The sequence below is a fragment of the Camelus dromedarius genome, chromosome 17 (assembly GCF_036321535.1).
Source record: "Camelus dromedarius isolate mCamDro1 chromosome 17, mCamDro1.pat, whole genome shotgun sequence".
In the NCBI taxonomy this organism is placed as follows: domain Eukaryota; kingdom Metazoa; phylum Chordata; class Mammalia; order Artiodactyla; family Camelidae; genus Camelus; species Camelus dromedarius.
The window spans coordinates 22,776,845-22,803,999 of record NC_087452.1 but is presented as its reverse complement, the minus strand read 5'-3'; positions in this window follow the sequence as shown (position 1 = coordinate 22,803,999).

The following is a 27,155-nucleotide window of genomic DNA, read 5'->3' as shown; positions in this document are numbered from 1 at the left end:
ACAGTTAAATCCACAAATAATACACACAATTTACTGAGGCAAATAACTGGCCTGTTCTCCACTACCAACTATTTTCATACAATTGACACCCAAAAGGGCTGATTTATCATTCTTCATTGCCATCTTGGTCCCAGCTGGTTCCACCTGGTTTTTTGTTTGTAACTTCCTTTCTTATCTCCGGACCCTTTAAGTTGAAGATTTATGTTAACTCCTATTAAAGGTGGGGGCTGGCAGATTTGGGGTAAGGGCACTAGTGCTGAAGATCGGGGTTAAACAACCAGGTCCTACTGTGTAGCACAGGGAACTATACTCAGTACCTTGTAATGACCTATAATGAAAAAGAATGTGAAAAGGAATGTATGTGTATAATTGAATCACTATGTTGTACACCAGAAACTAATGCAACATTATAAATCGACTTTATTTCAATTTAAAAAAAAAAAAATCTAAAGCCTAACACAGATCAAAAAAAACCCCAAAAAGTTATGGCTGTGGTACCAGCAACATCTAGCTACAACTTTGAATAAAGAAAAGGATTCTGATACACAGAAAGAAGCAAAGAAAAGAGATACTTAAAATTTTTTTTCATTAGTTCAGAATATCTAGATAAACCCTGAGTCTATTTCACTTTTGAATTAATACATCTCCTTGTTGAATATTTCCAATCAAGAGTCCTTGCCGTAGACCCCAGAGCAGAATGACGGTCACACCGCCAGGCCACCTTCAGGTTTTACACCTGCAGTGAAGTCAGGCAAGCTGTGTTCAAATCCCCACTGCACCCCAAACGAACCCTGGCACCATTATACATCCTTATCTTTGAAATGAGTATGATGTTTGCACACCTTCTCCCTCTGAAACCGTGGGTAACGATTCCTCAAATCCATTTCACCTGCCTTCGCTGATGAGTTTGTTTTACGACTTGCGTGTCCTCCACGTTGCTAGTAGCTCAAACAATTAAGATGTTTCCCTGAGTTGTTTTCCAGCAACTTGGAGTCAGCTGTGCCTCGTTCTAGCCGAGCTGGTTAAGACCTGATAGCACCACCGACCTTCCATCTGGGCGTGCGCAAGTGTCCGCCGCGTGACCTCGATGTCAGGCGGCCAAAATCCCCACCCTCCGATGATGCTAAGCGCCTCCACTTGCGCGTATAGAGGGCTGTAGCCTCCTGACGCCTGCGCAGAACGAGGACGCCACATCTTTTCCCAATCACCTTTCCCAGCGCTCCCTGCGTTCCCCACGCCTCCAGCCTCCCTGCTGCTTAATTCCACATCCCATAAATACCCCCCAGCCCGTTGCCTCCCGGGGGCAGGCTTGAGGTTTTCTTTCTTTGTTAGGCTCTCTTTCGGACAGACTCTCTCTTTGCTGCAAACCCTGGCATCTCAGCATTTTGACTTGCTGAGCGTCAGGCAAGATGAGCCTTTTCTAAGTAGCAAGCTTTTCCTAAAGCCCTAATGTACCACATCCTGTGGTTACAGCTAGGAACTAGGGGATGACTGAGATAAAGTTCTTGGTTTAAAAGATCTTTCTAATAAGGAAGGCAAGGGGGCCAAGGGTTATAGTACAATGGAGAGGTGTTCAAACAAAGGTTGCCACTTAAGGCTAAGAGGGTAACAGAAAGAAACGGGTTGGGGGAGAAAAGGCAAATCTGGAGGAGATGCAACCTTGATCTTCCTGGGGCCAGACAAACACCCCTTTGCAGGTCTCCTGCCACAGGGAGTGAAACTGACTGAGGGTCCCAGCTGCTGCTGCTGCTCTGAACTCTGTCCTAGTATGCTCCACGGCTGACTTGGGCGCAAAGGTTCCCTGAAAACTGCTGAAACTTTCTCAGATGGGGTAGCAGTCCAGATGCTTCCACTCAGCCTTCTCTCTGCCTGCTTGCTTTGCCATCAGATGGCTCTCCTGGCCTTTTCCAGCTCTTTCCCAATTTCTTTTCATTCAGGCATTTCTCCTTTAAGAAATCTTTGTTCATCTTGGCATAAGTAGGCAAAAAAGTCAGGAAACAGAGCATAGGCAAGGAGGAGGGAAGAAGCTACAAGCACAAAGAATGGAGGCACATACAGTACCTGGTTGGGGTGGGAAGGGTATGGGCTGGGGAATGTGTTCCTGAGTGACTTGGTACGTCACATGGGGAAAGTGATCAGGGCCAGCTCATCAAGGACCTGGTAGGGGATTTAGGATTTGTCCAGATGACAATGGGGGAGACAGGCCGTAGAGTTGTACAAAAAAGTAACGAAATCAGGTCTGCGTTGCCCAGGCAGCAAGGGAAGATTGATTGGTAGAGAGCGGGACTTGGGGGGGGGGGGTCAATTAGATGCTACAGTGATTTCAGGTGAACAGCCCCGAGGGCCTCACCTGGGGGGGAGGGTAAAGTGACGGAGAAAAGATCCAAGCGATAGGCACAAGGTGGAGTGGTTAGAGCTTGTCCGTGAACACGATTGAATAAGGAGAGTGGATGGAAGTAAGGAATAGAGGAAGATACCCAGCTTTCTACTGGGAGCAGCCTCTGATAGAAGATGATGGCTCACTGGGAACAAACTGGCAGAGGTAGCCTTAAGCTGTGTGATGTTCACAACTTGTAATTCACGTGAAATTTTTAAAACGCAAATTAGTTGTCCTTCCCCAAGAGAACACCCCCAGAACTTCAAAAGCCACTGAAATCATCTCGTGCAACCCATGCTGCTAGAAATGTGCTTTGTCGAATCAACAAATCAGCCAGTGAGTGGTGTGATGAAGCATACCTGTGGCACCGAAGGTTTCTGGAGCCCAGGTGGAGCCATGCCTCAGTCATAAGAGGGAGATGAGGGCTGGGGGTGAAGGTTAAGGAGTCCTAAGTGTGTAGGGAGAAATTTAAGTCAGGAGGCCTTAAGGGGGCGCACACTCAGAGGGACAAAGGGCCAGTGTGTGTCCCCTACTGCTGTTGTAACAAATTACCACAGTCATGGTGTCTTAAAACAACGCAGCTCAAGTTATTGCACAGTTCTCGAGGTCAGAAGCCCCAGATGGGACTTCGGGGGCTAAAATCAAGGTTGTTAGCAGAGCTGCATTATTTCTAAGTGCTTTAGGGGGAAGTCTGTCCCTTGCCTTCTCCAGCTTCTAGAGAGACTAGCTGATCCCTTAGCTCACGGCCCCCTCCCAGCAGTGGCCTGACTGCAGTCTCCTCTTTCTCGTCAGTTTTTGCCTCTGACCGTCTAGCCTCCTCCTTTCATTAGAAGGACCCTTGTGATGACATCCGGCCTGCTCAGATAGTCCAGGAAAACCTCTATCTCAAGAAACTTAGTCTGCGAAGACCATCTTGCCATTTAAGTAACATTCCAGGCTCTGAGGATTTAGGACATGGATCTCTCTGGGAGGTCACCTTTCTGCCTCCTGTAGCAGGGATTAAATCCTGAAAAACATGACTATTTATGGAACAGACGAGCTTTGGGACGAGATGGATAAAGAACTAAAGGCAGGGATAACCTCTAGGCAGCCAGTTTCCAGTGATGTTTTCAATCCCAAGAGTCTCTCAGCTCTAGTTAAAGTTGCTGTGTTGAGAAACGTAAGGTTTGGGATTTTTCTGTCTTTCCTGCCTGTAATCTACTTCAACTCAAGACTGAAGAGCTATTTTTGGATAGAATTAAAGCCCTTTAGGTAGCACAGGGATATGCATAAGAGACATCACAGAGCCCAGAATCATATTGTCATTATTTTGAAGTGACTCCTCCCCAGAGGGAAATAATCTCCACCGGAGAAGGGCTGTGACCTCATACAGTTCCTGACCATGGGACAAATCTGTGTTCTGTGTGGGCTCCTGAAAGCCCCTGACACCCCTCGCTCACTCCCTCCCTACCGCTGAGAAGTCACCCCCCATCTCTGACTTTACAGCTCTATGGCGAAGCCAAGATAACACTCTCTTCTCCTGATTCAGGGTTGAAATAAGCAGCCTCTTATGAGAGTTTGCTTGAAAGACGTGATGTTAAGGCTCACCCCAAATTTTCTTCTCCCCCAGCCTCAAGCAGGGAGTCTGGCCCTTGGAATTTCCTTGCCTCAATTTTCTGTCCTTGACAACAGCATAATTCAATGAAGAGATGATGCCAGAGACCGAGGTGTGTCTCAGGTCAAATTCCCCAGAAGCAAATCCTCAAGACAAGGCTTCACTGGCAAGTGATGTCCTAGGGAGGCGCTCCCAGGAGAAGCTACTGAGGAAATAGGGAAAGCAAGAGAGGAAAGAGAAAAGGCTAACAAGGGTGAAACATCAAGCAAAGGGGCAGCCTCCGCCTGACCCCTGAGGGAGCCCTGGAGGGCAGAGTACACCCCAGTCTGTCCTGCTGCAAGAAGGGAGCTGGGCTTCCCTAACCCTGCACTGGCTAGTCACAGCAGGAGGTGCACCCACCGCCTCATCCAGTTCTTTGCACGTGCCCTGAATAGCACGTGGCAGAGATACTCAGGAAACATTTGTTAAACATTGATTATTGGCATTGGCTTTTTGTTGTTGCATCATTAAGACAAAACCCTATGTGAAGCACCCAGGACAGTCCCTGGCCCATCCAGGCCATCTGAGGAGGGGTTGCCCCCTCCCTCCACTTCACGTGTGGCTCCGAGCGTGTGCATCATCTGTGTGCCTAAGGCATAATCTCCAGTCAGTGGTTTGTTTTTATGCAAATACTTTGAAGCAGGTGATGCCACTCCAAGGCCATCACCAGTATTTTTACTGTCATTTCTCTGCAGGTAAACACAGATGTGACAACGAAAGGGAAAGGATACAAACCTAGGCATTTTTCATTGGAATTTACCTAAAGATGACCAGAGAAAGGGGGAAGAGGACGGGAGACACTGAAAATAAATGTAGCCTATTTAATACCTGAGACTCAATGATTGCTTGTCAGTTGCCTTGAAAATGGAGTCCAGCCCTGAAATCAGACAAACCTGTGTTGAAAAGATAGCTGCAGCATTTATGATGTCAGGGGCCTTGGAGTGGCTTAACTCCTATTTGCTGTGCTGACAGCATCTCAGGTTTTGTCATCCTTACTGTTACCGAACCCAAGTTGGTGTCCGTGATACCCAACGAGGCCAAACTAAAGCAAAACATCAAGAGTTTGGAGCAGAGAAAGGTTTACTGCAAGGAGAATGGGTGGCTTGTGCTCAAAAGACCTGAACTCCTGGATGGTTTTCAGGGAAGTTTTTATAGGCAAAATTTGGGGTGAGAGCTGCGGGGACTATAACCCTCCTCTGATTGGTTCGTGGTGAGTTAATGGGGTAGGGGGTGGGAAGTTCCAGGAATCTCTATCATCTGCCTTCTGGTTCCAACCAGTCTGAGGTCCACGTGCCTGTGCTCAGCCTGAAGTTACCGTCCTCCTCCTGGGTGGGGAGGTTAGTTCCCGCAGAAGAACTCAGAGGTGTATCAAGTTGTTATCCACATCTTCTGAGGAGGCACCAGGACCAGGCCCTCTCCCTGCATCATTGCTTCTTTCTACATCCTCTCACTCTAATTAGTAACTGTTTGAATGGAGGTTGAAACCTTTTTCCTGCAAACAAGAAATGGGCGGCACCGAATGGTCTTTGAACTTGAGGAGGGCCCCACAAGGTCCTACATGCTTTCATTAAAAGACAAACCCGGAATCAGAGAGGCTCCATGACCCACACGATCAAGCAGCAGAGCTGGAGCTCCTACAGCCCCTCTGCTTCGCCACGAGGGAGTGGGGATGCTCCTCGTGTCCCCGCCCTCAACCACCACCTCCAGGGCTTCACCCTGGATTAGGCTGAGCTCCACTATGTGACACCAAATTGCCAGCCAGCCTCTGAGCGGTGAAGTTCAGGAACACTCAGCACTCAACAAACCCAGTGAATCTGGAAGGCTTTCAAGGAATAACAAATTCTCCTCCTCCTAGACCAGACTTGTGACAAACCTAATTGAATGCTGGAAGCCACACGATTGCTTGTGATCTGCCCGGATGCATGGCTCCGCTCGTCTTCATTTCAAAAAGCATCACTTCTTGCCTGCGACACCTGGCCCTAGAGAATATAGGTTCTTTCCCCCAGAAAATCAGCAAAAACTCATTTCCAAAAGATTTCCAACAATCCTCCAACACACAAGCTCAATCAAATGAAATTAAATTCCACCTTTCTTGAAGGTGAATTTTTTTAAGTGTTGAGCAATAGATTGAAGTTTCAAGTTCCCAAACATTGAGGCTACTGATCTTGGTTAAGTGTAAAGGTTAGTATTTCTGAAGAGTCCACAAGGAGACAAATACCCAGGCAATTACAAGTAACACCCAATAAAGGAACATAATAAATATTTAAGTTGAAGGGACTACAAATAGAGAAGAGTTGGAAGATCAGAACGTGTGTGCAGAGAGATAGACACAGAAATTACTATTTTAAAAAGCTCTCAATTTATATTTTTATTAGGACAAGGTCAAGTCTAGTTCAGTCCCCAGAGTTTGCACCTCTTTTCCTCGTCCCTTCTAAAACCTTAAAACTCAGGCATATGAGGAAATAGAGACGGAACCCTGAATTTTCAGTGAGAAACATGACTCTAAGAGCTGGCCATGTGTTCCCAAGAAGGAAGGGCTCCATTCTAGACTATCTACAGACCAAGAAATGGTGAGACAAAATCAGGTTAGACGATGTTTATACCCTCCAAAATGCACAACACAGAACTTACCTACAGGCAGGCCCTGAAAAAAGTTTTTTTCATATTTCAGGGGGAAAAAAAACTTACCCTAGAGCTTCTGCCTAAATCTGTCATAAATCAACCCTATGTTTAAAAAAAAAAAAAAAAACCCCACTGTATCATCACAGTGAGGTGGTAAGAATCACACGAGCTAATATGCATCAGGCCCTTACAGGAGTGCCTGGCACCTGGTAAGTGCCATCTATTAGTCAGGGATTATTGGGAGATTTTAGGAAGGAGAGCAGCAGAAAAGGATTTACATTTTAATAGGATCATTTGGGACGTGGGGTGGATGGAGGATGGGTTGGAGGAATGAAGCTGAAGGCGGGAGGAGCCATGGGGAAGGTTTTCCAGGGATGGAAGAGAAAGGTGGTGGCGAGCTGGGCTCCCTGGCTGTGCTGAGGGTGGAGACATGTTCCGATGACCGTTGCCTCCAAGCGAGCTTAGGAGGAGACAGAAGTCACGGCTGACACCCAGCTTGTTCGGACAAGTGAAAAGGGTTCACGTTTACTAAGATGGGAAACACGGAAAAGAAGTGAATGGGTCGGAAAATTCAGGCTTTATGCCCCTAAATCCTTCAACAGTTTTTTCACGCCACGCAATTCCCAAGTGGTTTCGGAACAAAGGTTCAGAGTGTGGGGCTTTAAAATTTGATACTGATTTCAAATCATTGACTCTGCTATTTATTACCTCTGCTTCCTTCATTCTATTAAGCATCCCCATGCCTCAGTTTTCTTATGTGTGAAATGGGCCAATAATGGTAACTCATAGTTATAGGACTTAATTATATATAAATACTTTGAGTCTGGCACATTGAAATGTTCTATACATTGTAGCCCTTGGTATCTTTGTATTAGGTTGATTACAAAGTCAGTATGTGTAAACATCGGGGGCACTCCCCTCTGAACGCACTCAGTTGATCTAAGCCCCCCAAATCATTGGGCCCCAATACTGCATGCAAAGGGGCATTTGAGGCACGGCAGCAAGCATGCCATGCTCCCCGGATGGCCTCTGTCCCCTCTAACTGCAAGTCTTCCCTCCCACACACCCTTCATACCACACTTCAACGGTTACTTCCTCAGGGAAGCTCGCCCTGAAACCCCCAGCCCCACACCAGGTGAGGAGCCTCTGCTCAAATGCTTTTACAGTAGCCTGGCCTTTTTCTTTGTATCACAGACACAATTCTGATTACATAGTTATTAAATGTAGTTATTTTATGTCCACCTCCGCAGATGAGACTTGAAGCCCCATGAGGGCAGGAACACTGATACGGTTACATCCCCAGAGCCTGCTTTAGGGAGTGGCACACAACTAAAGTGCAGTAAATAATTGTAGAACGAAGTATGATAGTAACTAAAGTATTGTTTCCAAATTTATTCTGAAAGCTCCCCTCCCCACCAAATAGCCATGAGCCTCCTATCTGTAATTTCCTGGCTGTTCTCTTAGTGAAGAAGTGGGCCCTTGGCCCCCTGGGGCACACACATCTGTCACTGTCAGGTCTCAGATGCCTGTCACATGATCATCGAGAATCTTGGGTTGAAGTTCCAGCTCTGCCTCTTACCAGCTGTGTGACCTTGGGCAAGCAACTTCACCTCTCTGAGCTTCCGTTTCTTCATCTGACAGTGGGGATAATGCAAATGCTTCCTACTTGATGGAGTTGTCAAGATGGAGAAGCCCAGGCCCCTGGTCTCTAGGAACTCTCTAGTTCCTCCTGGGGTCAGGCTGAACCTCACCTGTGTTTGCATCAGCTCTTTTTATCTATTTCCCTTCCTCATCCTTCCCTCCCTCCCTCCCTTACAAGGCTCTGCTGAGGTATCTCCTCGATGAATCATTTACACAAGAATCCCCACTTTGGCTTTTCTTTTAAGGAACCCAGCCTAAGATACTGGCCCCTGACAAGTCAGATTAGTTATTGGTAGAATTCGTGGGGGGCACTATAAAAAAGATGCTCATCACAGCACATGAGGATAATGGGTCACAGTATATTAAGGGGGACCTTGTAAATAATCAGCAGCATCGTTATTCCTTAATTTTCCATCACTGTGTCGTTTGCAAAAATCTTTCACATGTATCCCAGACAAGTGAGCACCATCCTTTTCTTTTCGAAACAAAACTGAGGCTCCAAGAGATTAGACTTGGCATATTCAGACACATAGTAAATGTTTGGTAGCTATTGCTTGAATGAATTGTTTAAACAAGATGCCAGATACTGTAGGTTGATGCAGTCAATACCCAACCCAACTACCTCTTCTTCCTCTATTGTAAAGCCTAGAAAGTGCAACGCATACTTTCCCAGAATCCTTAGTGCCTCCTGGTACCCGTGGGTCACATCCTTGGTCAATGAAATGAAAACTGCTGGGGAGGGCTTTTCTCCCAAAATGAAAAGGCAAAATCTCAAGATGAAATGCACGAAGTACATATCTTCTTCTTGCCTGCCTGAAACAGGGACACAAAACCAAAGATGCCACAGGTACTCGAGAAGAAAGAGGATGAGCTGTGGGAGGTGAGGGGGCAGAACAAGATGGATGAGGAGCCTGGAAGACTGGAAACCTCATGGCGCTGGTTCGCAAGGAGGACAGATGACAAATACAACCAGTGTGATTATCTAAGGTCACTTACGATGAGGCATTTCAGGGCAAACAGGCCATATCAGTGGTGTGTATCTTTTGGGGAAATTGAACCACCACGGAGAACAAGATGATTTCTGTATAGCAAGGCCCTGAAATGCAAGCCAACGCTTTCCTCTGGGGCTAAACTAAGAAACAGGAGATGCAAACAATGCAGGAAGGGAAAAATGATTTTGTAGCTTTTTAAACTTAGAGACTACAGAGTCTACACAAAGTCGTGTTTGGGGGGCATTTTATTGATGATTTAAAGGATGTTCAAGGGTCATTTTGACTCTACACAGTTTTTGTCTTATGTGCTGACCTTAAACACTGACTCCCACGTAGGCTAAGACTCTGCTCTCTCGAGTCCTTTTAGCACCCGAGGCCTCAAGAATCATTCATATTATATGAGTTTCTTGAAAGGCTCTCTGATTCTAATCGAAACTGTTCCCACTACATCCTAGTGTTCATGTTTGCTTTTAAACAGCTCACACCTTGTTTTAATGTGTAAGAGCTTTTTCCTGTCTCATTTTGGCTGCTTTTTAGCTTTGGGGCCAGGGGGCCCCAAAGAGCTTAGGGTCAGGTGGACTTTGAAGTTAATTATTAAAGCAGCAGTTATACGAGTAAGAGCGAAATTGGAAAGGAATCCAGCAGCCGATGGTGGGGTGAGTTTGAGAGGCATCATGGGGACTGTAAGGACTGAGAGCCGCAGACACAAGCAAACCATTAACCAGGGTGTTACATAACCAAATGAGAAGCAGCGCAGTGTGCTTCCGGAAAGAACTAAATGGACCTCTCTGTGTTATTTCCAGCCTTGTATCAAAAGAGTGAATGTAAAAAATATTGCCCAGCCGTAGGGAGAAAGAATGACCATAGATGGAAGCAGACAGCTTCAAACTAATCTGTTAGCTCAACTCCTGGGGGACCTTCGCAAATGATCTCATTTTCCTCTTTAAAAAAGAAAAGAGGGCTTCTCACCGTGTGCCCCATGGAACACCAGCTGGGAATGATGTTCTGTTATGTAACAGTCAGATCAGTTCTGCCTTGCACGTTTCCCTTGCCATAGTCCCCTCTTGGAAATTCCCAACACACATGAGCGTGTTAAAGGCTCTGAGAAGTCCTGCAGGAAAGAAACGCAGTATTTCCCAGACATTTTTGGTGAAACATTAAAGAGTGTTCCAAAGAACCCACACCGAGAAAAACTCAAACTCCCTGTAGTTCTGTGAGGGTAAAGGCAGGTCTATTTGTTCACGTTGCACATGGTACAGAGTAAGCGAGGGGCGGCCGGACTACAGCCAGGATGCCAAATGCAGCTCATGAGCTAGGTGTGTTTTTATATTTTGAGTGTTTGGGGGGAAAAAAATCAGAAGACTACTATTTCATGACACATGAAAATTACATGAAATTTGAATTCCAGTGTCCATAGATAAATGTTTGGGATTACAGCCACACCCACATGTTTTTGCATCTTCTATGACTGCTTTCAAACTACGGTTTCGGAGTTGAGGAATTGTGACAAAGACAATGGACTGCAAAGCCTAAAATTCTTAACTCTCTGGCCCTTTGCAGGAAAAGTGTGCAGAGCTCTGGGGTAGACGGTCAACTTGTACAAATGAGCAAAAGTCTATTCTTGCCACTCTCCATACAGGCTGCTTTGTTTTCTGGGGAGAGGACCACTGGTTGTTCTGTTTCAGGGAAGGGAGGTAATTAAGTTTATTTATTGTTTAACTTATTTGATGGAGGTACTGGGGACTGAACCTAGGACCTTGTGCATGCTAAGCACATGATCTACCACTGAGCTATACCCTCCCCCTATAGATATCATTTTAAATGTCCTCACAGTACATTTTTAAAAAAACAAAAAGCAGGTGAAACTGTACTCATATTTAACCCAATGTTCAAGATAGTACCATTGCAACATGTTATCAATATTAAAAAAAAAAAAACTATTGAAAGTGCATTTTACATTTTTTTCATGCTGTCTTCAAAATCCCATGTGTATTTTACACCTACAGCACAACCCAGTTTGGACCAGCCCCATTTCAAGTGTCCAGTAGCCACATGTGGCTCGTGGCTTTCGTATTGGACAGCTTGCCTTTAGACGGTAAACTCCCTGAGGGCACAGGGCACAACAGCCTTACCGCTCTGTCCACAGCACCAGCCTGTGCTTGGCTCAATGTAAGGACCAAAGGAGCATTTGGTATTTTAAGAAAAAGAAAAAGGAATACTTGTATAGAAGAAGAAATGGAAGCCAAGCAAGAGGGAGTGACTGTGGCCCCAAGATCACAGGGCTAATTAATAGCAAACCCCTGCTGGCCCCCAGCTGGTCCACACATCCCCAGCACCCCCTGGAAACCATAGGCTTCCCTCGGGGCAACCTTCCCCTCTAGGTACAAATGTGCTCCCCAAGGTCAGCCCAAAGCATTTTTCTTGACCTTAAAAGACAGGAAAAGTTTGACTTTCGTAAGAAAAGTTTTCTTGCTATTACCTTGTAAATCCTACAGATTGATGGGTATTATGTAAGCAGTGTTACCGCACTGGGTGCTGGCTGCTGTGGATTTTATTCTGACATCCTCTGTACAGCTATTATATTATCAGTGGAGATTTCCTTCAGGATTCAGCCTTCAGTGTCTCCAGGCAGAGCTGCTACAGTGAGTCAGGGTTAGCGCTCCATCCCCAGGCTCGTGGGGGCGGGAGGCAGGGGCGGGGGACCCGGGGGCGTGAGTGAGATGGCAGAGAAACACAGCTTCTCTCTCAATCCTAGCCTTGTTGTGTATCCCCTCCAAAAATCGGAATGAGGGTCGTCATAAGAAAAACCTGCCTCCTTCTGAAGGTTTTATTGTAAATGAAGAGACAGTAATCACAAAAAAAAAAAAAAAAAAGGGAGAGAAACTGAAGATGCAGAAAACATAAGCTCAGCTTATATTAAGGAAAACAGGGAGTCACGTCTATCACAATATAATCCTATTTTCATTATAAAATTTGTGTTTCATCTATTTGTTGTAAGAGATCCAAAAGATGACTTTTCAAAATATTACAGGTGTCATTAGGTAGGAAAAGTATGAATGATTTTCTATCTTCATCTACAGTTTTGAATTTTCTTTCGTGGGTATGTATTTGTGTAAGAAGGGAAAATGTGAAAATTTAAGTATGCACATGTATATACATTCCCATACGATGCCAAGTGGTCCAGCAATATTTAGGTGTTTATTTTTGGAGGTCCCCATGAAACCCATTTTTTGGTCATTTTAAGTAAACGATTTTGCCTCTCTGTCTCAAACTAGTCCTGGAGACAGAAAACCAGCCCTTAAGTGCTTCCAAAGGGCCTGAGGATTGCAGCCTCCCCCAGTGTGTAAACAAAAACCGGGCGCCCACCTACAGGCTGCCTGGGGGGAGAGGCTGCTTCTGAGATGAGGCACAGCTGCCCGCAGCCCTGTCAGGAATTCACCTCGTTAACTAGGAAACAGGGGATTCACCCATCTTCTGGTTTGGCGATGATTAATGCCAAGAGCCATCGCCCCCTCTCCTGAGAAGAGCTCAGGTTGGGGACCAAGGAGCACAGAGAACAGGTGTTTCAAAACACACTAAGGGTTTCATTTCCCTTAGCTGCAGGCTGCCTCCCCAGGCAGAGCTCTTAGACCAGTGGTTCTCAACCAGCAAGACTGCCCCCTAGGGGCCACTTGGCAATGTCTGGAGACATCTTCAGTGGTCACAACTGGAGGGAGGTCGGTTTTGCTGGCATTTACTGGGTGAGGCCAGGGATGCTATTAAGCATCCTACAAAGCACAGAACAGCCCCTACAATAAAGAATTATCCGGCCCCTGACATGAACAGTGCCATGACTGAGGAATCGTACCTTCGACAATGAAGGAAATCATTTGAATGGTTTGAAGGAAGGCTGAGTTTTTGCTGTAATAAGTCAGATCAGCGACAACCGGCTGTATTCTCTGTGGCCCGTGGGCCACAGAGGGATTTAGGCTTGTCTATTTTTAGGAATTATTGGAATGTCCTGAGTTTCTTGATTATATCACCTAACAGTGAGCACTGGCCTTAGAAAAGACCAGCGTGGAAAATTGGCTTAGTTCCACAGGTCAGCTGCAGTCTAGCCGACTGCCAGGCGGGGTTCTCTAGAAGCAGACATTGTGACCTTGAGAGTTCAGAGTATGAGATGTTTATTAGGGATCAACACCTATGGAGAGAAGGGAAAAGAAGCAAGGCAGGACTGGGCAGGGGGAAAAACAAAGCACAAAGCAAGCCTGACAAAGCCTCAGCCAACTTCAGGTTGGAGATACGGGGGGTTGCAGGGGACCCTGGAGCTGGCATTTCCCACCCGAGCTGTCCAGCAGTGCACTGAAATGGCTGGGCCTTTCAGATGCCCGCCCCACTCCCAGCTACCTACCTGGCTCAGTTGCTAGGTGAAGGCTGCCCTGGAAAGGGCTTGACTTCCAGGCAGGGGATGCTGTACAGCTGAGGCTGACCTCACAGATGCTAACAGCTGGAGCACCTGCTGACCACACTCCCCGCAGCTGGGCAGCAGGCCCTTCCTTGGAAAGGCATGGGGCCCTGCCAACACTTTGATTTTAGAAGTCTACCTTCCAGAACTGAGCGAGAATACATTTCTGTTGTCTGAAGCCACCGCTGATGGCAATCTGTTACGCTAGCCTCAGCAAACTAATACAATCGTTGTTATTAAACTGGAGTTGTTTAATTAAAGAACATCTGGGGTTTGGAGGCAAAATTGATGATGGAGCCAATAAAGAGGTCAGATTGCAGACTCAAGCCCCTGAAAGCAGCCCCTGTGAGCTTGCAAACCACTCCCCTGTTGTCACCAGCCTCTGTATTCTTTCTTGGCCATGTCTAAAACTGAGACCTGAAACAACTAGACAAAAGAAAGTAAACACTCAGCTTTCCCAGTTTTTCTTGACTTCTGGCACAGATGGATTACATACTAACTGATCCAAACCAGACTTTGAAAAGGAAATTTACAAATACCCTTTCTGGGAAAAAAAAAAAAAAAGCTCAGGTGGTGGCAGATGGAGACCGCTATATCTACATCCATCTTACCATAATTGATCCACTGAGAGCTCTGCTGGAGAGGGGAGAGCACTTCTCAGACAATCTTTGGTCTCCTCCCCAGTGAAGAATTATCATGCCATCTGGAACAAGGCAGTCTACTCCTTTCACAGAACCTGGGAAGTTCATTATCGACCAATTCCAACATAGATGGGCTTAGAAACATGGAGTGACCCTCTCTGTACTCCAAGTTGCTGCTCTCTGAGCAGCCAATTTTGACATAATGAAACTAATCCTATTTTACAGTTAAATAGTGCTTACAGTTCACAAAGAGCTGCCAAGTGGAGAATCTCAATTGTTTTATGTTGCTTCTCACGAGCTAACTATGAGATAGAAACGGGGCAAGAATGACGGTACACGTCTTCTAGAAGAAAACCGAACTTCAGAGAGGCGACATGACTTGTCCAAGCTCCAGACTCCAAATTCACGATGTCCTCCACACTAGGGCCTCCTGACGATCAACCCATCTGAGCTACATAAACAAAATATGAGCCTGTTTATTTTCAAGTGTTCTCTCTTGTTGGGAAGGGAGGTGTGCCTGGACTGAAAAGCAATCATCTGTGTGTACACGTGCCAAGGGGGATAAATATCAAGACATTTCCGGTCAACTCCCCATTATCCTCTGACTCAAATATGTATCAGTTCTTCGCTCATGGTGTGCTTTACTTTGAATAATATTTGTTTAAAAAAAAATGCCAACTTGAACTCTTTTGGGTTAATTGTGGATTTAGCCTCTACCATCAACGATCCTTCTGGTCTCCTCTTGTGTTTTCTGCAACCAAGGAGGATCACCAGAGAGCTCATACGTATTTAAAAATGTTAGTCTAAATAGACTCTCAAAACTGGATGCCAACATTTCTTGGGCAAGTCATAAATAAATAAAGTTCTCGGGTGGTCATCGTCCATCACGCTATAAAAAGAAAATTAAAAGCAAGATCAATGATGCTTTTTAAAAATGCTGAGAAAAATCCTAAATTTTTTATGACCCCCCCCCCGAAAATTCTAAAGATAATTCCCATTTCTGTCCCGTGGGTCAGAGGAGTCATAAGTAATGTGAATTAAAGGCAAGAGATCTAAATTGATAATGCTCACGTTTATTTATTCACCAAATATTCATGGAGTCCCCATTAGGCGCCAAGCATAGGCTGGGGCTACAGGAGTGAGCGAAACATCTCCCATCACAATAACAAGCATACGTTCCACTGGGCAGTCAGTGAACATGTATCAGTGTAGTCTCGTTTTCAGCAAAACACATTCAGAGACTCAAGGAGGGCACTCCTGCTGCCCTCACCCAGACGCTGAAGTGGGAGACTACAGAAAGATACAAACGCAATCAAAGCAGCTGGCTTTGCGTCTACAGTTTAATTTTAGCTAGCCAAGGGTGAGTGCCCACTGACAGTGACATACACCAAAAAAGCCATCATTCAGAAACACAGGAAACGCTACCCTTGCACAGGAATTCTTAAGCTTGTAGACGCCTCAGAAGGAAGGGCCCCTGGGAGGGAGTTCATGTTTGCCGAGGACCCTTCCTGCGGCCAGGGGAGTGACTTCCACGTCCTCGTCCCCGTTCTGCCGTCATATTCATACACGTTCCCCAAGACTGTGGGGACGAAGGACCCACAACACAGAGGAAGTGAATTATAATGAACTCACAAAGCGTTTCTTCATCCTACAAAGCCTTTGCTGTATAGCCAGCCTAGCGCCGAGTTGTTGTCTCAAGTTTTGTTCTGATACCAGAAGGAAAACTAGAAGCCAAGCTTGAAGCAGCACGTGACTTCACACGCATTACAAATTGCCCCTTAAGCACAAAAGAGCGCCTTTGCCATGAAGGAACAGTTCTTTATCGTGACTGTGGTCATGTTCAAATAAATCTACACAGCGATTAAATGTCACAGAACCATATAGATATATATCTAAAAAAAAAAAAAAACACATGTAAAAACTGGTTGACTCTGAGCAAAGGCTGTAGTCTAGTTAATTGTATTGTGCCCAGGCTGATGTCCTGGTTTAGGTGCTGTGGTTGTGAAACACACAATGTTGCCTTCGCGGGAAGCTAGGTAATGAGTGCACAATCTCTCTTTGTACGACTTCTTTGTAATTTCTTCTGGGCCTGTAATTATTGCTGAATCAAAAGTATGGAAAAACACATCAAACTATTCAACTGTCCTTAAAGTGGTGTGCTTTCATACAATGAGTTTTAATCAGTCAACCCTTCATAGAAACAATAATGAAATAAGATTAATAGACAAGAGAAAATAAACAGGGTATACTGGGCCCCATTCAGTATGAAGTCAACCAATTGTTAGGCGACTAGAGCATAATTGAATAACAATAATAGCTAATTCTTCAGTATTTACTGTATGTCAGACTCTGCGTTTATAGATTCGTTTAATCCATTCATGACGTCCTCTTGAGATACAGACAATAGTATGAGCCACACTGGAGAGATGAGGAAATTGGGACACAAGACGGTAAATAACTTGCCAAGGCCACACCATGTGTCGGGACAGACCTGGATTTGAACCCAGGGAGTCCAGCTCCGGAGCTCTAACTACTCACCACCCGGGGTGGGGGCCTTGCCTTTGACTTTGATTAGAATCCAAGAATAAAGCCATGCCTTATGCATCCCATTCTGGGTTCCACAGAGCATTTGGTAAATGACAGCATGTCCCAACACAGACAGCTAAACTTACTTTTACTGTAACATTTCTCTAAGTAGCATGTGGCACTTCAGTGTGCTGGGTCACCTCTCAAATATCCTTAGTTGAAAGGTGATTCTTCCCCCAGGGCCACTGTGCTAGGGTAGGCAAAGTATTTCCTTCAAAAACCCCACCCCTCATACCTCTCCCCTGCCAAAAAATCCACACTGTTATTCAGTAGTACATGTTGGAGCTGAAAAACTAATTGCTGAGTCACACATCAGACATCAAGTTCAAAATAAGCCAAATTCATGGATCTAAACACAGTAACTATGTCCCTAGTATTGAGAAGGCCGAACGCAAAGAGGGGTCAAACGTTGGTGGGGCAAAAAGTGATTGCAATAGCTCGCTGTCTTTCTTAGACCATGAACACTTGTTTTTGTTTTGTAGAATGGAGCAATCTAGGGCCCTCGGTTTGTTAATGGACTGGTTCTTCCCAGGCCAGTGGCCGGAGAGGTCGACTAGTTGTTAGAGCGAGGGTTCCTGTGTCAGAGTGACTGGCTTTAAATTCTGACTCTTTTTTCTCACTAAACTACGATTCTGGGGGAGTATCCTTGTCTCTCTGTGCCTTGGTTTTCTCATTTGTAAAATGAGGGTAATAATAATCACAAGCTCATAAACAGAAGTGAGAGTGAACAATTCATATAAACATTTTTAACCATACTAAATTCAACAAGTGTTTGCAATGATTTGATATTAGAAATGCCCTAAAAACATCTTGTCATAAGTCTGCAAATGCATAAATCAATGTATAATCTTTCACTGTGCAAGGAGTGTTAAAATTCAATAGGTCACATAGCAGCATTAATAGCCAGAGGGTGGAACCAATCCATGTACCCACTGCTGGATTATAAACAAATAAAATGAGGTCTGCACGTACAACGGAATATTACTTAAGCTTAAAAAGGAAGGAAATGCTGACGTATGTTACTTACAACATGGATGAACCTTGAAGATGCTGTGCTTAGTGAATAAAGCCATCACAAAAGGACAAACACTGTGTGATTCCACTTAAAGAAAGTGCCCGGCATGGTCAAATTTCCAGAGACAAAAAGGAGAATTGTGTGCCAGGAGATGGGGCTGAGGAGAGAATGGAGAGAGAGTGTTTAGTGAATTTCAGTTGGGAAAGATGAAAAAGTTCTGGAGATGGATGGTGGGCATAGTTTTACAACAATGTGAATGTACTTAATGCCACAGAGATGGACATTTAAAAGTTAAAATGGTAAATATGTATATTTAATACAGTAAAAAAAAACAGGTTAATAATGACAAAGTTCTTAGAACAAGCCTGGTACACTGAAAGTACTAAATAGGTGTTTATTAAATACATATTTCTTCAAATCTTAGATGGAAATAAGAAATGGCATGTAGTAATTTTTTATTATTTTCAATAATAGTTAAGTACAAAAAGAAACAGAAGAGCCCTGAAGATCACTCCACCATTCCTCCAAGAGGTCTAGTCCAAGCCCCTCCACCCACTGTGGGCACACGGCCGTCTTGTCACTGCTCTTGGAGCCAAGTACCCACCTACCTCCACCGTCTGCCTCTGTTCTACCACAATTAAGATTCAGTCTCTGTTCCAAAAGCTCCACCAACTCTTTCCCTTCCTTTCGTTGAAAGGAAAGAATGCTGTGTGACCTTGAACACATTCCCTGACCTCTCTGAGCCTCTGTTTCAATGTCCATAAAATGGGGACAACAATGACCCCTGCATTAGAAGGTTGTTGTGAGGACTGAATGGGTCAAGACATGGGTAATGGCCCAGGTACAGGCTCAAATAATGTTTACATACTCTTTGAAAGAATTCCTGGATATCAGAACTCACAGAAGCCCGGTTATTTAATCTAGATCAAATTAGGATATAAGTAGTATGTTTTTAATTTAGTATAAAGAGTAATGTTTCTTTATGGAGAGCTTGGCAGTCAGTAGTAAGACATCAGTAACTTTCCCATGGAGACATGCAGAGCCATGAGAATTTAACTTGCTGCAAAGTGCCACGAGCTGTTTATGGCGCCAATGAGTCTTCTGTGACTAACACCCCATGTGAATAACCCTTTACAAAATGATCTTTACTTTCACTGCGTTTGTGTTTAAACTTCACAATCACCCCTTGAAGCAGACAAAGCCCGCAACATCATGCCCATTTTTCAGCTGGGAAAAGAGAGACTCGGGGAAGTTAAGTACTTTGCCCAAGTTCACCTGGAGTGTGAGTGGTTGTGTCAACACTCAACCGCAGGTCTTAACTCCACATCCAAGGCTTTACCAATATCTCTGATGACTTCTTGTTTATGCTCCTCATTAGGGAAGAAATGCGTGGGGGAAAGAAAAGCTTCTGAAGTGTTTTCTACAATGAAACTATGATCTGCTGTGCAATTTCAAGGTTCCTACGAGATAAACCTTTAGGAACTGCAAATCCATGACCTATCTGGCGTATAGAGGTTGTGGCAGGTTAAAGATGGTCACAAAAATCTTTGGCCCTCATCCCTTGAGAGGTGGAACATACGCTTCTCTCTTTGAATCCGGGTAGACTCTGACGTCTCCTAACCCCTAGAAGGTGGTGAAATGATGTAGCAGTTTTGGCCCCAGGCCTTAAGAGACTGGCAACTTTGCCCTCCTATCTCTTGGGACACTCTCTTCGGGACATCTAAACTGATACATAAGATGTCCCACTCACCCTGCTGGAGAGACCACCTAAAGAGATTACTTGAAAAGGAAGTGGGGCCCAGCTGAGCTCAACCATGCAAGTGTCCCCACTAAGTTGCCAAGCATGTTAAGTGAAGCCACTTGGAACCCACCAGATGAGACCAATTGCCAGCTGAACACCATCGTAGGCCTTTTTAATATCAGATAGCCAAAGAATTTTAGCCGGGGAGACCCCTGCACCAATTTTTGATTCACAACATTGTGAGACATAAAATAATGGTGGTTGTTCTAAGCCGGCAAGTTTGTTACATAATATATAACTGGGGGGCTGGGGGTGGGGAATGTGTTTAATTTGGCCTGAACAATGGAGATTTTTTTAAAGTAAATTGGTTACCTATATTTAAAAATGGGCAGCTTTCATGTAATAATCTGGATATCCAGCTTCTTTCTAAGCATCAGAATTCCGGCAACTCCAGGCCCATTTCCAATGTGGCAGTATTTTGAAGGAGCCGAGGAATAGCCGTGTTCCCCAAGCATCAGTTGCCACTGATGATTGAACTTATTGTCTTACATGGCCCCTTTCAAGTCATCTGCTTACCTGCCTGGCCCTTGAATGGTTTGCTTGAGGATACAGTCTCATTATGCAAGGCATAATAAGTAATTCATACGGTTTAGCATCCAAATAGACAAAATGGGCTAACCTCAAAAGATATTTAAGCACCATGCCTGGATCAACGGCTTCTCCATCAAACACGGTCTCGCGCACAATGGTTTCCTTTCAAAAGCACAAAATGTTAGCGATAAAGTCAGCTTGATAAAAATTAGTTTTGAGTGTATTGAGTACTTCGAGCAGATGGTTTCTTATAAATTACTTCATCTTTCTAGTGTGTGAAGACACAGGAAGAATCTGCAAGCCCAGGAGAGAGAGCTTCGAAGACACCAGACCTGCCAGCACCTTCATCTTGGACTTTGAATCTCCAGAACTGAGAGAAAATAAACTTCTGTGGTTGAAGCCACCCAGTCTGTACGACTTTGTTCGGGCAGCCCGAGCAAGCTAACACAGGAGGTTAGCTTAGATTTTACCATCTAAGAGACTCCAGGCTTGAAGAATTTCTTGAGCTCTATCAACAGAGATAATCTATTTTCAAATCTAGATCTTATTTTTGAGTAATGGTGGATAAAGCTGGGTTTCCATTTGCCTAGAGTTGTTTCTGCTGAATACATATATAATATTTATGGCAAATTTTGACTTAAGCCAAATTCTAAGGCTGGGTCTGAAATCCCATTTTTTTTTTTTTTTTTAGTACACAAAAATTGAACTGAAGCCGAGGAATTGAGATGATTATATTTCCTTTCTATGATGCCTGAGCAGATTTATCACATGTTAATAAAAAAGAGCTTTTCACTGAGCCATAATTATAGAGAAAATGGAGTTCTCTTTCTTCTCCTGTGGAGGGAATCACAAAAATGTACTTACTGTTAGTACCTGTAGTTTTTCACTTCTGTTTCCAGGGACAACCTTTTCTTCGTGATTTCTGGCTCCTGCTCAAAAACAAATAAATAAATGGCAGGTATGGGACGTGAGTGGCTTTTTTTCAGATCACACGATTCAAAAATAATCACGTGGCAACTAGCAAGTTGTATCTTACCTGCCACCTACTTTATTCCTCTGTAGGAAAAAGAAAATTCGACAATGTCAGCTTCATTATGCTAACACACGGCAAAAAAGTTCACTTTTTTTGCAGCAGATGACTATTACCCAACCTTCTCCCACTCCCATTTTTTTTTAAGATGCTGTATGAGGAATAACAAACGGGCCTCATTAACCATCACTACCCCGCACACTGACTCATAATTTAGCTCTCCTTAGTTAATAACAATTCATATCCAACTCTATTTTTGAAGCCATGACATTCTGCACCCTGAGGAACTATTTCTGAATGATGAACGCAGCTGCATTTTTCTATCCAATTCTTTGGCCTGTCTGCCCGGCTTCACAGAAATTCAAAAAAAGCACGGAGAGGCTGCCTGGCTCTGTCACCCGCCTCTGGGCTAATTCCCAGGGCTTGTTAAACACTTGCCCACAAGCTGCTTGCATCAAAATAATATGGGGAGTTGTTGGGTTTGTCTGCTCACAAATTGATTTGTTTCAAAATACATTCTCGCAGAAGGCCTGTTGCAGAGGTTCTCAGGGAGAACCCCAGGATGTGTTGTTGCCGTTCTTTAAAGAAAGCTCTCCAGCTGATTCTGAGGGTGGGGTTTGGAGCAATGATGAAAGGGACCCCATCGAGTTTTGTATCTCAAGACTTTCCTCTGCGCCCCTCAAAAGCAAAATGAGGCAGAAGCTTTGAGGAATAAGATCACCAAACCCCAAATGATTTCGACTCATCATAACAGAAGCTAAGAAACAAAAGCCACATACGTGGGTTTGGGCTGGGAGACCTCCTTGGCCACCTTCTGACAGCAGTCTGTGGGTTTTCCGTATCTCCAAAGCAGGAAACACACCCAGCAAACCAAACCGGCAAAGAAAACAGTCATCAGAGTGAAGATCAAAGGGAGGTTCCAGGCACTGGACTTGTATGTGTTGATAGCTGTGTACGCAACGGTCAGACGTTTTCTTTGCTGGGAAATATTTCAAAGCCAACAGAGCATTAGTTGTTTTCAGGGAGCATCTGTTTCCACATAATCGCATCCGACAGAGCTGTGGTCCTGTAGACCCTGGGGTATTGACTCAGACATATGGAATTTTTAAACACCACGGGGATACTAAGGAACACGCAAGCCTAAAGAAGGCACCAATTTAAGGATCTAAAGACTGGAATTACGTGCAACGACTACTCTGCGAACTTGAACAAAGCCGTTTCTCCTCTTTGACCTCAGTCTTCTCATCTGTAAAATCAAGGGGTTGAACTAGACAGCATCCGAGGTTCTCTCAGGCTTGTATACCTCTATCATCTACTCTACACGGGCTGAACCCTTTTGTGCAGCCTGAGAGGACACTGTGTTCTTGAAAATCACATATTCTGCTGGAAAGATTTATCATCTATGTGGTAAAAAAAAAAAAAAGCCTCTATTTCAAAGGCTGGATGACAGTAAAATACACTAACCATAAAGTCTAGAGAACAGCATTTATCCCTGGGTAACTCAGAAGCCATTCTGGAGTTCGGCAGAGGCTTAACATATTTTTGGAATAACAAAACACTAAAAGGGTCTGCTTGCTAAACTTCATAAGGCAGATAAAAGATTAGATGAAATGAAGATTATAAGGCACGGAGCACAGTTCCTGGCACATGGTAGGTGTCCATTACTATGAATTACAGGACCGCTAGAAAATCATAATTACGAGTGTCCAATTGTAGAAGTTTTTAATTGATAGAATTCATTGATGAGTGAGTCTCTGTGGCAGGCAGGACTTTCAGATCATTCAGACACAATCAGTTGCTGGCGGGTGCTCTGTGCTCCACCTGCAATTATCCCAAATTCTCTCGCACACCCACACAGGGCGCACACACACATGTGCACGCTCTAAAATGTGACCTGGTGGCCAGATGGGGTCGCACCCCAGTGAAAACGCATTAAAGATGAAATTACTTCCCTGAGTAGCCTTTTAGCCTTTCTAGATGAAACCTGAATTTGCAAGAGAACACTTCCCACATACAGGCCCAAATTAAATTCCATAACTCCTTACTTCAGAGCTGGTGGCTGGAAGAGGTGGCGTATTGGCCCTTGTCACATAAATATCTATAATAGCGGTGCCTCTCCTAGGCTTGGTGGCTTTGCCGTATTTCAGATTGTCATCAGTTATGTGCACTAACAAGACGGTACCGTCACTGCAGTTCAGCCCCAGCCTCAAAGTTAAAAGGGTTCTTCACAATTAATTTTGGAGTGTTTGAGCCTCGAGTTGGGTCAAATCCAAAATGATGGTTCACATTTCCTGTAAAAGGGATAAATCAAAAATTATAATCATTTTAAGGGATGTTGAAAGATTTTTCTCAAGCTAACTTACATGGCTTTTGAAACACAGCAGGTACAAATAAACAGAATTTTTATTCTTCTCTGAATTCTTAGGCAAGGCTTCTAGTAGAGTTGAAATCAAGTAAGCAATACATTCAGCGGGTTAGGGAAAAATGGTTTTAAAGGTTAAGATCATGAGTCTGCTTCCCAGATGTCATCAGCAAGCTTCCCACTATTATCAAATTATTCTGCCTAGTTGCTTTCCCTTCCTTTATCTCCCACTCAGGGCAATTCTGGTCCCACTTTGAGCTTAGTCTGGATCACTAACAAATGGGCCAGTCAGACCACAGATATCTAGTGGGCCCCTACTAAATTTCAAGTCATGTCCCAATGGCCCTAGAAACAAAAGTTTCCACCTTCACATCGTCTCCACCTTCATGAAGCTTACCATCTAGCACAAGGAACAGACACTGAAGTAGTCTTCACTTTAGTTGGCAATGACCCTGTTCCCATCCTTTCAGCAACATGACAGCAGGTCTGACCTCCATATTTTAAGTCTTTCTTGTTAAACTCTTTTATGATGTCCAGTAGCTTTCCTTTACAAAACTTGTCATATTTTACAGCTTTATAATTGTTGATGTTATTACTACTGTAATGAACCATGAATTCCATGAATACAAGACCATATCTGTCTTGTACACTCTGGACGCTCCTCCTAGCACATACTTGGCTTCCAATAAGTTTCTTCCATATGTCACAGATGATGACTAAAGTTGATACGGATCTGGGTAAACCCAACAATAACACAGTTGAAAACATCTATCCTAGCGGGTCTGTGTTAGCATCATATGGAAAAATGGCTATTTGCAGCCAGTACCATGGAGAGTGGACACAGTTACTTAACCTTGAAGGTCCCAAGCCTTCTCACTATCAAGTATTGTTGCGATCACAGACAGTTTCACTATAGGAGGAATCAGGTTGGACATATGGAAATGAAAAAGATTCTTTGAAGAAATTTAATGCCATAGATAATGAAATAGTTTAACCTTTATAAACACGGTTGTTTCTAAGGGTATATTATTTTATGTCAAAGAGGTTATGTCAATTTGACACAGGCTCATGATGAAAAGAAATAATGAAATTATCCACCAGAAACCATCTCAAAGCGCATTTCAAAATCCTGTGAGTCTCTGTCATGGCAGTTTAGCTGGGAGCCGTTGACGTTCATTCCAGCATCAACGTTGTCAAAAACGACTGCCTTGTGGAGGGAGGGTGTGCAGACAGGTGCTTCATCATTCTCATCCAAGATGTCAACCGTGACCTGCCAGCAGTGAGGGAGGAAGAAACATCACATCCACGTCATGTGACTATTGATACACAAGATCAGAAATAAGCGTCTGGGTAGAGACAGATCATTTAGAATTATTAAATAAAATGTCTAGAATTTTGAGTCTGGAGAAACGTTCCTGCAGATTCGGGTTCTGGTTGTCAATCAGCTCCTCAGTTGGCTTATTATTCTGGGTCAACTGTGACATTCAGCGTGGCCATTGGGGAGAGTTTCGGGCTCATTAGAAGGACCTGTGGAAAGCTCACAAGGTGTGCAAATGATGAGAAAAAGAAAGCTGAAAAATGCTGCCTCTAAAAAATTGTAATCCTTTGAATCCTTTAAAAATCTATGCTTACTGGCAAAAGAAATCCTGGGTTTGCTTCCTCCTCCCTGACTTAGGGGCCTCCTCTGCACCATTCTCCCAAACACAAGATACTTTTTAGTAACAATATGATTACTTCGAAGTATGTTCTGACCTTCATTAGGGGCCGTTACCAACCTTTTCTTAATTAAAATACCATAAACCGGCAAACTGATTTACATGGGAAAAGATCAAAATAGCAAGGATTTTAAAATGTCAGTGATCAAATGCCAGTCAGCCTAGAAAGGTCATCTGCCCACAGCGCCTAGATGAGTAACAACTTTCTCGGCAACATTCGCAGAAGAATCTCGGGTATGCCACATCGGCAAGGATTGCCTTTTTTAAACGTTTTCTGTAATGTTTTAGCAACACAGTGGAATTCCTGGGGAAGAAGTCACTCCGTCATGCTCTTCCTATAGATTGAATATAGCCCTGTGTTCTGTATAACATGTGAGATGCTTTCATACGATTCCAGGGAGACCACTGTGACATGATGGAAACAGCACAGGACTTGGGATCAGAACTCTTCACTGACACTTTGGCCCTTCCACTTGCCAGATCGTTTGTTTGGTACAAGGAAATTAATGTCACTTTCCTCATCTGTAAAAAGTGAGATCTTAATCCCTCCACTTCTAGGATTGTTGGGAGGATAAATCCATCCACTCAATAAAAAAATGTGACAATGAGTGTGTATATATCCATGAATAACTGAAAAATTGTGCTGAACACTGGAATTTGACACAACATTGTAAAATGCTTATAAATCAATAAAAAATGTTAAAAAAAAAAAAAAGCAAGACATCAAAATACTAATAGTTTTTTTTTTTGAGCAATAAATACTCTCGGTGTTTTTGTTTTAAAAATAAATAAATAAATAAATAAATATTTATTTAATACTACATGCCAAGCACTGGTCTGGACACAGAAGATACAGAGGTACATTTAACAAAGTCCTTCTCCTGTGGCAACTGATCTCCAGGTGAAGGAGATGGGGAATAGCGGACGGAACTCTTCTAACAGTGTTCAGAGAAGGCCCTTCTTTCTTGACTCTCTCCTATTTCCATCCTCCTCCCCTATATTTGATACATGTTCTTAAACAAGTATGTATCCTCACGGAATACATAGTGTTCAGTCCTATGATTTCGATTTGTGTAAATGATACAGTGCTACAGATAGATCTTTCTGATTTCCTACTTTTATCATCCAGCACCATGTTCTCCTGCTTTCCCACAGGGCTCTCTGTAGAACTAAGTTTCTACTTCCTCCCAATTCTTACTATCCCAATGTTTTCCTCTACCATATTTTCCTTATTCATTCTCTTAATGATGAGCACGTGCATTGCTTCAAAATTCCACCATCACACACAACAGAAAAGACCTTTGTGAGCAAGTTTGCTTCAGGCAGAAAGAGGATGAAGGTGCAAATGTGAGTCATGCGGCTCGCTGGAGGACAAGCATGACAGCCTTGGGCTAAGTCTCTCAAGGTGTCAACATCCCTGGTGTGTTGAAGGAACTGCAAGAAATTCACGTGGCTGGATTGAAGCAAGAGGGGGAGTGCTAGGAGCTAAACACTGAGATCCAGGGTCCAGATCACGCAGAGCACTTGCAGACCTTGGAAATGACACTGGAGCTTGTGCTAAGTGATGGGAGTCCACTGGAGAGCTTTGAGGGAGAGGCTGAATTGTCTTTGGAAAGGATTGATCTGGCTACTAAGTGAAGAGTAGATTGTAAAGGGCATTCAGTGGAAGTGGAGATGCTCGTTAGGAGGCTGATGCACTGGACCAGCTAAGGGACAGTGGTGGCACCACCAGAGTGTTAGCTGTGGACTGGTGAGAAGTGGAAGC